Raw genomic sequence first — 14,745 nt, 5'->3', positions numbered from 1 at the left:
GGAGGCATAGAAGTAGAGGGCAGCTGTGAACTTCAGTGCCACTGGCATGGGGTGTCCACCCACACAGTCGGAGCTGATCTCAGGGCCAATCATCTGACAGATGGAGGTCACGGTCTCCTTTGAGAGACGGAGCCTCCTTCGGCACTGCACCTCAGGCATATTGAGGTAGCTGCATCACCACCTGTAAACCGTGGCAGCAGGATAGTGGCATCTTCTCCGGCCCCTTCCGCGTTTGACTTCCTGTTGGCCCTGCGCCCCTTGTGCCTGCGCCTGTCCTCCCATTTGTCCCTCCCCTGGAGGCTGAAAAGGGACACCTGGCCTCCTCCCCCTTCTGGCCCTCTCTTCCTCCTCAGAGGAGGTGCCTCCAGCAGAGACCACAGACCACGGTAAGGGGAGGCTGTCTGATACCTGGAAGGCCCCAAGTGGTATGATTCCTCCGGAGTCCTGAACTGAAGCCTCTTACTCCTGTCAAAGCAGCTCTGAAGCAAAATGAAGATGTCCTATTCACACAAGCAAGCAGCAGCAAGTTATAATCTAAAGTACAAACAACTCGCATAAGCGAGCCCACTCACCCCTCTTATCCTGCCCATGGATGAGGTTTTTGAAAATGTGGCCTACCTGCCTGCCCATTGCGCCCATGCGACGCAATGAAAATTGCACGGGCTACATAAACTCTGAGACAATTGGTGTCTCAAGGGCCTTAACTGGCTCGTTAATTAATGATGGGCATGCCTCCGTCTTCATCGCGTGCGCGCCTAGCGAAATATCGTGAGGGTGCGTGATGATGTCGGGAAGCACGCCTAACGTCATGTTACACTCGGGTGTGTCGGGCGCACGCCTGCACGCTGAACGTAAAATCCTGGCCATAAGGTACGAAGGTACGACATGGCAAAACATGTCAAAGATAAGCACTCCACCACAGCTGAGGGCATTTAGTTTAAGATCAGTTGACATGCTTTGAGTTAGCCTAGTCAAGCAATTCTGCCCACTATATCAGCACTAATTCCTCACTGTACCAATGATTGCACCTCTACTGTTAACCCCTCGCACACAGACTTCAAACTCGAATGAGTGCTATGGTGCTGCAGAACCATTGTGCTTCAGTGACCACAACACACAGATCAGGCAGGCGTGTGCAAGGTATCCCAGAAGCATCCATGACTCGTACATCCTCAGCAGATCACAGGTCCCTGACATCTTCCAGGGTCAACACAGGCTGCAGGGTTGGCTCCTTGGGGACAAAGGCTACGCACAAAGGACGTGGCTGATGACGACCGTGTGGTGGCCTCAGGCTCCTGACGAGAGAAGCTACTACGAGGCTCATGCCGCAACCTGGAGTTTGGTTGAGCACACCACAGGCATCCTGAAGATGAGATTCCAGTGCCTGGACAGATCTGATGGAGCACTGCAGCAAACTCCCAGGGGATGTCACGCATTATAGTGGCTTGCTGCACGCTACACAACTGGCAATGCAAAGTGGGGGCATCCTGGATGATAAGGAGATGGAAGAGATACACGTCTCCTCCAATGAGGAGGAAGTTGAAGGGGATGAGGGTGATGAGGTCCTGGAAGGCGAGGGTGCAGGCGATGAGGCCATTGCACTGGCCAGACGAAGCAGGCCAGTGAGGCCCTCAGTGCCACAAGATTCCAGGAGGATGATGATGAGAAGCAGCGAGGACACTCCTGAGATCTTCACATTGCATCTGGGAATGTTTGACACCTGTCTGGCTGAGGGCAGCGCACATACGCTCTGTAAAGGGACTCATATCATCGAGACGCTGCTGAGAAACAGCAGCCACATGGACTTTAAGACAACTTGATCCTTTGGCAGGCTTCATCACCTGTTCCCTTCAGCACCACAGCTTCACCTGTCAGGAATGGTGTCAAGATGGGGGTGGGGGCAACCCTCACCCCCCCCACCCCCCACCCCCCACCACCCTCAACCCCCCCCGCCCCCCCCCCCTCACCCCTGCCCCTCCCTCCCCCCAAAGGTGCTGAGAGCACACAGAGAAAAACATGGAACCTAGTGACGCTCGGGTACGAGATTCTTGCAGCAAACATAAGCCACATGGAGGTGCGGGCATCACTGATTTGGAGAGTGACTTTAAGGCTGGACAATCACCGTGCTCAAAAGGGGAGAGGCCCTGGACTGTGACAGTAACCTTTGTTTTGTACAGGAAACAAGGTTTCACATCTGATTAACATGAACACTGCTCAGCATAACAAGGAGCAATAGACAATTGCTAGCAATAGATATCGTTGGGAGTGTATTTACAATAGTCAAGTTAAGTCATTAAGTTGATTAACAAGTCAACAAGTGATTAACACCCGTGCCCACGTTGTGCGACTAATTTTCTTGACCTTTCTAACCCTGCCGCTACGTCTTGGTGCTCCCCCAACATACACACTGGAGGTGGAGGCAGCCAGCTGACTGCTACACCCTGTCTGTAATGACCTTGACAGGCGTCCCCTGCACGGCCAAGACCTAGAGGCCTGCTTTTGGCATCCTACTGTGTAGCAGTGGCAGCCTCCTCCGCCTGTGCAGCTGGAGCTGCTAGGGTCACAGGAAGAGGGGATTCAGATGGACCAGACATTCCTGGAGTCACCTGGGTGGATGACCTTGTGGTATGCACTGGCTGCTTCTCCTCCCAATGGCTGCCTGAGGACCCCTGACTGACTCCTTGAGAGGAAGGGGCAGCTGGAGTGAGCTTGAGGTGCCGCGCCCCCCTCTCGCGTTGACACTGACGGATGTCAGCAAGTGCCTCAGCGATGGAGTGCAGCTCCTGAAGTAGTGCAGGGCCAATAGTGCAGGGCCTCCATAGCAGCCGCCATCCTACCAATGTTGACCTCGGTGCGTTGATATGCCGATGGTATCATATAAGACTGAAGACGGACGGACTCCTCCATCGTGCTTGCAATCTGAGGAGTGCAGCGGACATCTCATCCTGATGTTCCCGAGCTTGCCTTTGTAGCTGCAGCAACTGAGGCATGATCGAGTCCAGAGGCTTCTCATCTGACTCGTTCTCAGCACATTTCTGGCCTCCATCTGTCCTTCAAGTGCCGGAAATCTGGGAAGTCCCTGCCGCTGCCTGCTGTGGATCAGACAGTGTGATGTGCTCACTAGATTGTGACCCTGAGGCTACTCTAGAGCTAGGTCCCACTGAGTTGTGTGTCTCTGCGCTGGCTGAGGATGTGGGTGAGCACTGTGACATGTCTTCAGTTAGGGTCAGATTTCTCTTCTGAAGTGTCTTTGGGGCTTGAGTCGAGGACCTGGGTCGTGGACTCCCTCAGCTGCTTCCCAGATGTGCCTGAAGGAGCGATAATTAGTGCATGGCAGGGGACTGCGAAACAGGGGAACTGACTCACAGCATGGTTGTCTGATGGATGTTGCATTGCTGGATCCTCACTTGGTTTAGTGCTACCGACCTCACCATCAGCACTGGAATGGCCCAGATCTTCACTGGCCAGAGAATGGCTCTGTTTTCAAAGTCTATGAGGACCTTGATATCAGGCATTCCTCCACCAGTCTGCGACCTCTCCCTTTTGTTGTGTACCAGCATGAATACAGATGGAGAGGGTTTAAACAGGATCCCTGTCAAGCCAGATGAGAAGAATGCCTGGCATGTGTGTGTGGTGAGTGGTGCCATGGACAGGACAAGGACACAATCTGCAAGGCTGATGAAAGTAAGTGTGAGAGAGTGAATGGTGATGTCCCTTGAACTGGCAGTGAGTGAGATCCCTATATTTGAGATGAGCTTGTGAGTATGTGAGTTGAGAGTGATGAAAAGAGTGACTTACCCTGGTAGAATGGAAGAGATCATTCATCCTTTTTCGGCACTGGGTGGCTATCCTCTTTTGCAGGGCGTTGGCATTCGGCACCACTGCCATCATCTCCCATGCTGGATTTGTCACCTTTTTTGCTGGTCTTTGCACAGACTGGGGTAGAGGAATTCGTGAGGGGCCCCCACTGTGTCCAGCAGGCGACCGAGGGAAGTGTCGCTAAATTTGGGGGCAACATGTTTCCTCCCTTTGGCAGCCATGACTTTCCAGCAGCTTCCAATCACTTAGAGAGTGTTAGCTCTGTGCAGGGGCCCCTTTTAAATATGGCGCCCAGATTACTGAAGGCCTGAGGTGACGGTGGGGCGGGTGAATCAGAGGCTGCCCTGCCAGTGATCCAACATGAAACCTGTGAATCTGCATTTTTAAAACAAAGTGCCGCACAATACGGTGGAAAAAGACGCCATTGCTGTTGGAGGGTCACACACTACTTTCCTTGCCAAATATTGGACTTTGTCGATGTCTGGGATGATTCTGCCCAACATCTGTATGATTCACAGAATCACACAGTGCAGAAGAGGCCCTTCGACCCATCGAGTCTGCACCGACACGTCAGAAACACCTGACCTACCTACCTAATCCCGTTTACCAGCACTTGGCCCATAGCCTTGAATGTTATGACGTGCCCAGTGCTCATCCAGGTACTTTTTAAAGGATGTGAGGCAACCCGCCTCCACCATCCTCCCAGGCAGCGCATTCCAGACCATCACCACCCTCTGGGTGAAAATGTTTTTCCTCACATCCCCCTAAACTTCCTGCCCCTCACCTTGAACTTATGTCCCCTTGTGACTGACCCTTCAACTAAGGAGAACAGCTACTCCCTATCCACCCTGTCCATGCCCCTCATAATCTTGTACATCTCGATCAAGTCACCCCTCAGTCTTCTCTGCTCCAACAAAAACAACCCAAGTTTATCCAACCTCTCTTCATAACTTAAATGTTTCATCCCAGGCAGCATCCTGGTGAATCTCCTCTGCACCCGCTCCAGTGCAATCACATCCTTCCTATAATGTGGCGACCAGAACTGCACACTGTACTCCAGCTGTGGCCTCACCAAGATTCTACCCAACATGATCTCCCTACTTTTGTAATCTATGCCTCGATTGATAAAGGCAAGTGTCCCATATGCCTTTTTCACCACCCCACTAACATGCCCCTCTGCCTTCAGAGATCGATGGACACACAAGCCAAGCTCCCTTTGTTCCTCAGGACTTCCTAGTGTCATGCCGTTCATTGAATACTTCCGTGTCAAATTACTCCTTCCAAAGTGTATCACCTCACACTTTTCAGGGTTAAATTCCATCTGCCACTTAGCTGCCCATTTAACCACCCGTCTATATCTTCCTGTAGCCCAAGACACTCAACCTCAGTGTTAACCACCCAGCCAATCTTTGTGTCATCCGCAAACTTACTAATCCTACCCCCTACATAGTCATCGATGTCGTTTCTATAAATGATGAATAATAGGGGACCCAGCACAGATCCCTGTGGTATGCCACTAGACACTGGCTTCCAGTCACTAAAGCATCCTTCTGTCATCACCCTCTGTCTCCTACAACTAAGCCAATTTTGAATCCACCTTATCAAATTACCGTGTACCCCATGTGCATTTGCCTTCTTTATAAGTCTCCAATGTGGGACCTTGTCAAAGTCTTTGCTGAAGTCCATATAAACTATATCAACTGTACTACCCTCATCTACACACCTGGTCACCTCCTCAAAAAATTCAATCAAATTTGTTAGGCATGACCTCCCTCTAACAAAGCCATGCTGACTATCCCTGATCAAACCTTGCCTCTCCAAGTGCAGATAGATTCTCTCCTTCAGAATTTTCTCCAATAGTTTCCCTACCACTGATGTGAGACTCACTGGTCTGTAGTTCCCTGGCTTATCTCTACAACCCTTCTTAAATAGCGGAATCACATTAGCTGTTCTCCATTCCTCTGACACCTTCCCCGTGGCCAGAGAGGAATTTAAAATTTGGGTCAGAGCCCCTGCGATCTCCTCCCTTGCCTCCCTCAGCAGTCTGGGTCACAAATCATCCAGACCTGGAGATTTGTCCACTTTTAAGCCTGCCAACACCTCCAATACCTTGTCACTCCCTATATCAATTTGCTCAAGAACCTCGCAGTCTCTCTCCCCGAGTTCGATGCCTTCATCCTCATTCTCTCGGGTGAAGATGGATGTGAAGTATTCGTTCAACACTCTACCGATGTCCTCTGGTTCCACCCATAGATTGCCCCCTTGGTCTCTAATGGGCCATACTCTTTCCCTGGTTATCCTCTTCCATTGATATACTTATAGAATATCTTGGGATTTTCCCTACTTTTACCAGCCAGAGCTTTCTCATATCTCCTCTTTGCTCTCCTAATTGCTTTCTTAAGCTCCACCCTGCGCTTTCTGTACTCCACCAATGTCCCCGTTGATTTGCTTCCCTTGTACCTGCTAAAAGCCTCTCTTTTCCTTCTCATCGTACCCTGAATATCTCTGGTCATCCATGGTTCTCTGGGCTTGTTAGACCTTCCTATCACCCTAGAGGGAACATGTTGAGCCTGTACCTCCCCATTTCCTTTTTGAACGCTCCCCACTGCTCCTCTGTAGATTTCCCCACAAGTAGCTGTTCCCAGTCTACCTTGGCCAGATCCTGCCTTATTTTACTAAAATCCACTCTCCCCCAATACAAAACATTTTTTTGCAACTTGTCTATTTCAGACCTGAGCAATTTTTACAATGAGCTTTAAAATATTGACTATTAACAGTATTGCTCTTATATAAATGTGCCCAGGGTTTCTGAATGATTGCTTTGGTTTTCTGCTGCAATTCAACAGAAATTGGTGTTGCTGATGCAAAAGATTGCAAAATTTTAAACGCAATTTGCTTGCGACACAACTCCAATTTCCGTGATCTTTGAGCAAGTTTTAAAAACATTACGCTGGAAGCAGGCCCCACCCAAAAAAATGATGAACACTCTTCCCCCAAACCCCTTGCAGGATGAACAAATTACCATTGGGAGTTTTGCTAAATGCACTTGTTTGCAGTTCAAGGAGGTTCAAGGAGCAAGGACACATGCTTCAGTATCTGAGGAATCGCGAATGGTACCGAACACTGTCATCAGTGAACATCAGCAAACATCACCATTTCTGACCTTATAATGGAGGGAAGGTCATTGATGAAGCAGCTGAAGATGGTTGTGTATGGGACACTATCCTAAGGAACTCCTGCAGCGATATCCTGGGACTGAGATGACTGGCCTCCAACAACCATAGGTAGACAGATTGGAGAAGCTTGGAGCTATTCTTCTTGGAGAAGAGAAGGTTGACTGGAGATTTGATAGGTGTATTCAAACTCATGAGGGGTCCGTACACAGAAGATTGGGAGAAACTGTTCCCATTGGTGGAAGGGTCGAGAACCAGAGGACACTGATTTAAGGTGATTGGCAAAGGAAGCAATGGCAACATGAGGAAAAACTTTATTATGCAATGAGTGGTTAGGACGAGGAATGTACTTCCTGAGAATATGGTGGAGGCAGATTCAATCATCGCTTTCAAAAGAGATTTGGATTATTATATGAAGAAGAAAGACATGCAGAACCACGAGGAAAGGGTGGGGAAGTAACAAAAGGTCAATTTCTCTTGCAAAGAGCCAGTATAGACACAACGGGCCAAATCCTTCTGCGTTTTATTTGTTTTAAAAGGTTTTAAATACGATTTTTGCATAAATTTACTGATTAACTGACTACTGTACTCTGATATAACCAGAAAATAGTTTTACATATTTTTCAAAGTGAATTTCAATAATTTTAAATCAGGTTACTCAGGGGTAATGGATTGATACTGGCTGGGATACTGACAGGCTGATGGGAGTCTTGTGCACCGGTCAGAGAAACCCCCTCAGTTCTGTGGGGAATTCCCGATGGAATTAAGCGCCTTTCCAGTGATTGAGGCCCCCTGAGAGCTGCTGGCCAATCAGAGGATGGCAATTCCTCATTGCTGCAGAGTCAATGGGATCAGTGGCTGCTGATGGCAATGCACCCAACAGAGGCCCAGGATCATCTCGGGACTCCAGGCCAATGGTGTGTGAGGGCAGGATGGGGGTTGGGGGTGGGTGTAGGAGGGCACTGGGTCAGAGGCAAGGGCAAGACATGGTTTTCAGTGGCCACCCCCCTGCCTGATGCCAATTCCTAATGAGGGACCCACCAAATCCACGTAAAACCTGCTTCCGGCCGGGATTGCGCGATGAACGTGATCTTATGCTGGCTGGCCAATTAACGGCCTGGAGAAAGGGTCAGCACTGCCTTTGGAGGCGGGAAGAGTGTGGGTGCTGATGTCACCGGGTGCTGGTGAGCACTTCTACTGGGCTCCCTGAAGGCAGACAGCTGCTTCAAGTGCTGCAGGCTGCCAAGAAATAAAATAAAGCAGAAACATGCTGAAAAAAAAGTGGCCATGCAGCAGAGTCAAGTGCCTGACAGCGTACCTCATTAAGATAAACAGTCCCCAGAAATTTCTTTCTATTTTGAAACTGAACTATGGTTTCATCCTGCCGTTGGATGAGGTTTGAGCAAAAATGTAAAACCAAGAATGTAAAACCTGTCTGGACAATTGGCCCATCTGCCAACCTTAATATTGGACGGGCCACGAAAAATCATTGACAATTGGGCTGATAAGGAATGAAAAATCACTTCTCAAAGAGTGCAATTTTGGACATAAATTACGCTGAAATCGGCAATTGTACCAAAGCGGAAACTCTACCTGTCATTCTACATTAGTACATTAAATGACCAGCAATTAATGCAACCTGGCTTTTCTACTGTACTGAAAAGTGACTAACATCAACATCTGTCACTAAGAGCCTTAAATTTTCAAAGGGGAACAATCTGCCTTCATAGTATTTTGGAAGCCTTGGCTGCATGTGTACATTTCAGTTCTTATCTCTTAATTCAGGGCTTCCCAAACTGTGGGTCATGACCCTCAGTGAGGTCTATATATTTGGGGTCGCGAGACGAGATTTTGGGGTCACAAGCTCCAAGGCAGCAATAGCTACTTTGGAGCTCGAACTGAATACTAACAGCTGCTAGACCCCTTGAAATCCACGTGCTTTTTTTTTTCTAACGATGGGTGTAGCATAACAGACAGATTGTTGAGGCCTGATCGCTGCTACAAAAAAAGCCTTTGAAAAGGTAGGTGTTTTGTTCTTTTTTCCAAAAATCCCTGCAGTTAACACAATTGAACTCCCCTTTCCCCACCCACGCCACCACCATGCTAAGAAGCTAAACCCCTCCCCAGCCACCACCCTCGGGGTCACACGACGTCTGAAGCATTAAAATGGGGTCACACTGGGAAAACATTTGGGAAGCTTCTGCCTTAGTCATTAATTATCCCTTCCTGTTGACTCTGTGTTAAATAGCTGTAGGCAGGCCGTGCCATGCATTGTCATGTATTTCTAGACAATCGGTGCAAAATTTGGATGTATAGTGCCAGTTTTTTGTGTGTTCCAAATGGCCTAGAAGTACAGACTGGTGTCTGTGGCACCATGCCTACTTCTGGTGCGAGTGGCACTGAAGGACATTAGTTCATGCACAGGGAAAAATCATTGTCCTCTCAAAGAGTGCAAAGTCAATTCTTTCTAATCAGATAGCTTAAGCTAATGGCTCAAAAGAAACAATCAACTCCAGTTAAAGCTGACATTTTCTTTTCATCTAGTGTTGCTTCACTTGTCAATAAGTGTAAACACATTTAGATTATTTCATAGGCTAAGATAATTGATTTTATATAGAATTGTACAAGTTGTTGAATTAGAATACTGTAGGATCATTATGCTAAAATAAACTTTAGACAGATGCACAAATGAAACAGGCAGGCTTTTCAGCACAGCAGGGGCACGTGTGAGAAAGGAATGTCAGTCGCTGAATGGACTCTAGGGTAGATATCGAATAAGTCTTTTTTGCAATAAAGATTGAAAGAGATAAGGGATTATGAGTTGCAGTGAATTGTAATGAGCACTCGTGTATGGTAGCATTCAGTGTGTCATTTTCTTCTTGAGCTCTCTGCCCGATGGCAGGCTCTTAGCAATTATTCACCAAACCACGGCAAAGTGCCATGATTTTTTACTATGGGTAGCGTGAGGATGCAGGCTCTGAGTCTATATCAGCCAGAACGGGGATCAAACCCCATGCTGATGCAGTTAATATTCAGTGTGTAATACATTATCTGAATTGATAGGTGGGCTGAAATATAGCAGCTGACTTTACAACTGAACAATCTGAAATATCAACAGAAGGTATTGAACACAGCCATTAAAAATATAAATGCAGAATGCTCTGTTGTACTTTAAGAACTCTATATAGTTTGACCTGTGAGTGATTGAGAGAAGCTTTGAGGAGTCGAATGCCTGTGAGTAGTAATGCTGACCTCATGGACATAGAAAATCATCTGTATTTGTGTTTTTTGATAAAAGTCATTAAATGGAGCTCTCGATATATCTTTGTCCTTGAAACAGCATTGAGGCAAAGTATAATGAGCATCCTAAAAAAATCCTTAGAGTCAATACCATGGGCCAGGAATCAATTTGTAAGAGAAGAATCCCCCACATTTTTTTATCTGATGATTCATCACCAGCTACCACATGGTGTGCAAAGAAAATCTTCCCCAAAGTTAGCATCTGATGTGCAAACATGAAGAAAATGTAAATATTATGGGCAGGATTTTTCTGTTGGCATGGTGGGGGGGAGTGGGGGGGGCTGGACACGACACGCCGACGTGTAAAATGACGCATGATGACATCGGGCGCGCGTCCCGACATCATCGCGCAGTCCCGCGATATTTTGTTCGGCGGGTGTGCGCTGGAGTCGGCTGCGCGCCCTTTGAAATGTAAGTGGCCTATGAAGGCCATTAACAAAGTAATTATTGTAATTGTTAGTGCTGTCCCTCCAACCTTAAGGTTGGCGGGCAGGCGAAGAGCCCAAGCGGCCTTTGCATTTTTTAGGAAACCTTATCCACGAGTGGGATGAGGTTTCCGAAAGCTTTTATTAAATAAAAAATTTTTCAAAAATATAAAAACATGTCCCATCTCGTGTAACACAGTCGCATGAGGGGACATGTTGAAATACATTTTTAAACCTTTTATCTAATAATTTGCAAAGCCCTTCAACCTCCCTGAGGCAGCTCCGAGCCTCAGGCAGTTTGAAGCCCTCTTTCGCGTGGATGTGTGAAAGAGCGCTGGCCTCGACTCTCCCTCCTCCCCCAGCCCTGCACCGGTAGCGCTGAGTGCTACCGCTTGCGTCTTACGCTGGGTGGGCCTTAATTGGCTCGCCTGTGTAAAATGGCGGCATGGGGCAGATCGCGGGCGGTGATCGGGTCTGTGACTGCCCCCGCCCACTCCCGTCGAGCCCGCCTGCGGCCTGAAAAATTCAAGCCCATGTTACGAAAGCCTCCCTAGATTGCAAAATTCATGGAATATTTTGCTGTGAAATACATATAACAATGTCATAAAGGGGTCCTTTACAAATGTAGCTTTTGATTTTCTTACAGAACATATCTAAACTCTTTGTTATTGATTGTCATCAGTAACAACATTACAACAGTGACTAAATTTCATGAGTACTTCATTAGCTGTGAAGTGCATTGGACATCCTGAAGTGACAGTGTTTGAGTCTCATTGGGTTGAAATTTGAGAAGCAAGTCTTAGTTTCTGGTGAAAGGCATATCGTAGTTATTAATTAAGTGAAGCCATTTTACAGACTGGTGTCAGAAATGGAATTCACAACTAGTCAAAGTGTTACTGTTTTGAAATTTGAGAAGCAACAGTCTGGGCTGTCATGGGTTGTACTCTGGAAAAACTCAACAGGTCTGGCAGCATCTGCGGAAAGGAACACAGTTAACATTTCAAGTCCGTATGACTCTTCAACACAACTAAGGAAAAATAGAAAAGGAACATAGTTAACGTTTCAAGTCTGTATGACTCTGTTGAAGAGTCATACGGACTTGAAACGTTAACTGTGTTCCTCTCTGCAGATGCTGCCAGATCTGCTGAGTTTTTCCAGGTATTTTTATTTTTGTTTTGGATTTCCAGCATCCGCAGGTTTTTGCTTATATCTATGGGTTGTACTCTTCTTGTTTATTTAGCTAATGCATTATATTTAAGCTGTTGCTCTGTACCATTTGTCCTTTGGGATCAGTGAGCCACTCTCAATTGTCATGTACACTCTTCCAAGTATTTATCTAATGCATTATTATGAGTTTTCGACCGTTTATCTTAGGTATTTCCCGAACCCAAAATCTTGCATAAATGCAAGACTTTCTTATTGCAGAATTTAATGGCAGTAATAAGAAATAATATGAAAACGATACTTTATTTTGAACAACTAATCACACCCATTACCTAGGTTAGACTGGAGGAAATTTTGACTGCGATATATGAACCAGCAGCCATTTTACATCTCATCCAAAGTTATTTCCATTGAATACAGCTAGAGACTCAGAGTGCTTTGGAAAAATAGATGATAGTACTGGACTCAGATTTAAGATGTGTGTGCCTCATTTCAAAGGCTGCTATTTGCAGAGGTCTGCCCTCAAGCCACCCATTACCTTTTTCTCACAGTATCTCACTGATATGAGGAGAATCAGGGAGTAAGGGAGAAAACGTTAAACAAAATAGGTGGAGCTTTAAAAAGCTTTATGTAGATTTAACACCTGCAATATATCAATGAACATTTTATTCTCTTTAAAGGATGCTTTGTTTAATTGTAATGGATCGAACTATCTCAGATACTGGAACACGTGCTAAGGTCCCAAATGAAGTAATCATTGCCAATTGTTTGAATTCTGTTTGTAACATGCCACTGCAATATTGTCGGATAATACTTTGGTTATACAATTGGGAAATTATGATCTGCAGCTCACCACAACCTTCTCAAGGGCAACTAGGGATGGGCAGTAAATGCTGGCCAGCCAGCGAAGCCAACATCCCCGTGAATGAATAAAAAAAAAGTTAATTCAATATTATGTTAGAATGTCTATTCAAGCAGCTGTCTTTAACAGAACAAATCACGCAAAAGAGAATGAGGAGCAATGTTACAGATGCTTACCAGTTGACTGAAGAAACTCATAAAGGGACTATCTCTGCAACTGCACGCTCAGGATTCTCAGTTTCCAATGATATCAGACTTGTGCATCTGAAGCGATTTCCAAATATATAGTCATATGCCTCAGAAAGTGAGTTGGCTTTTAAACAAGTGACAATCACATCCGTTAGTCCTTATCTGTCATAAAACACTGAGCATGCGTTTTACAGAATTTCCTGCTCTTAGTGAGCCAGTTGGAGAAAGTTAATCAGGATCAGGAGCAGGTAGTGGTTCATGGTTGGAATGTGGGGCTGAGGAGAATAGTCATGTCTGTCTTGGTTTCACATACATAGCCATACTTTTTAAAATAAGTCCTGCTTTGGTGACAGCCTTCATTTTGAAAACAGCTGATTAGCCATAAACAGACTTGGTAACCACAAACACAGCAGGACCACTGATCTGTTGCCTTCAGGGCAATGCAGTTTCCTATTTGGGTCTTAAAACAAACATTAGGTTGCTTAGTAGCATATTTAAGGGCCTAATGTTTGTTTAAGAAGGCTGAGAGCGATGCCTGAATCCATGTCCAAAGTATTTGCAAAGTTATTTAGGCATGGGGGACTAAATTTTTAATCTTATTTCACAGGATATGGGCATCGTTATTAATTGCCCTTGAAAAGGTGGTGATGAGCTGTCTTCTTGAACCAGTGTACTCCATCTGGAGTAGGCATAGCATCAGTGCTGCTGGGAAGGGAATTCCAGCGACAGTGAAGGAATGGCATTAAATTTCCAACTCAAGATGTGTGGCTTGGACAGAAAATTGCGGATGGTGGTGTTCCCATGCATATGCTGCTCTTGTCCTTTTAACTGGCAGAGATCGCGAGTTTGGAAGATGCTGTCGAAGGAAGCTTGGTGAGTTCCTGCTGTGCATCCTATAGATGGTACACACTGCTGCCATTGTGCATTAATGGTGGAAGGAATGAATGTTTAAGGTGGTGGATGGGGTGCCAATCATCCGGGCTGCTTTATTCTAGATAGTGTTTAACATTCTTGAATGTTGCTGGAGCTGCACTCATCCAGGCAAGTGGGGAGTATTCCATCACACTCCTGACTTGCACCTTGTAGATGGTGGACAGGCTTATGGGAGACAGGAGGTGAGATACTCACGGTGGAATTCTCAACCTCTGACCTGCACTTCTGGCAAAGTATTTATGTGGCTTGTCCAGTTCAGTTTCTGGTCAATAGCAACTCCCAGAATGTTGATGGTGGTGGATTCAGTGGTGGTAATGCTGTTGAATGCCAAAGAGACAGGGTTAGTCTTTTGTTCAAGGTGGTAATTGCCTGGCACTTGTGTGACGTGAATGTTACTTGCCACGTGGCAGCCCAAACTTGAATGTTGCCCAGCTCTTGCTTCAGTATCTGAGGAGTCATGAATGGGACTTAACGTTGTGCCACATCAGTGATTATCCCCACTTCTGACTTAATGATAGAGGGATGATCATTGTTTGTTACCATCTGAAGGTGGTTGGGCCATGACACTATCCTGAGGAACTCCTGCAGCAATGTCCTGGGGCTGAGGTGATTGGCCTCCAACAGCCACAACCATCTTCCTTTGTGCTAGGAATGACTCCAACCAGCAGAGAGTTTTCCTCCTGGTTTTCATTGACTTCAATTTTGCTAGGGTTCCTTGATGCCACACTCGGTCAAATGCTGCCTTGACGTCAAGGGCAGTCATTCTCACTTTGTCTCTTGAATTCAGCTCTTTTGTCCATGTTTGGACTAAAGCTGTAATGAGGTCAGTAGTTAAGTAGTGCAGGTGAAACTAAATAGAACATCAGTGAGCAGGATATTGC

The 14,745-nt window shown here is 46.4% G+C and overlaps 1 protein-coding gene across 1 annotated transcript in view; it reads right to left on the bottom strand.

Annotated features, from left to right (window-relative positions):
* Nucleotides 1-13,016, bottom strand: part of LOC144694165 (G-protein coupled receptor 35-like) — a 35,937-nt gene extending 22,921 nt beyond the window's left edge. Inside the window, exon 1 of the mRNA XM_078564514.1 lies at nucleotides 12,920-13,016. The gene's annotated coding sequence lies outside the window, so the exon portion shown is untranslated. The remainder of the gene's footprint in view (nucleotides 1-12,919) is intronic.
* Between the last annotated feature and the right edge of the window lie 1,729 nt (nucleotides 13,017-14,745).

This window comes from Cetorhinus maximus, chromosome 19, assembly GCF_964194155.1.
Source record: "Cetorhinus maximus chromosome 19, sCetMax3.hap1.1, whole genome shotgun sequence".
In the NCBI taxonomy this organism is placed as follows: Eukaryota; Metazoa; Chordata; class Chondrichthyes; order Lamniformes; family Cetorhinidae; genus Cetorhinus; species Cetorhinus maximus.
This window is presented reverse-complemented; position numbering and strand designations above follow the sequence as displayed.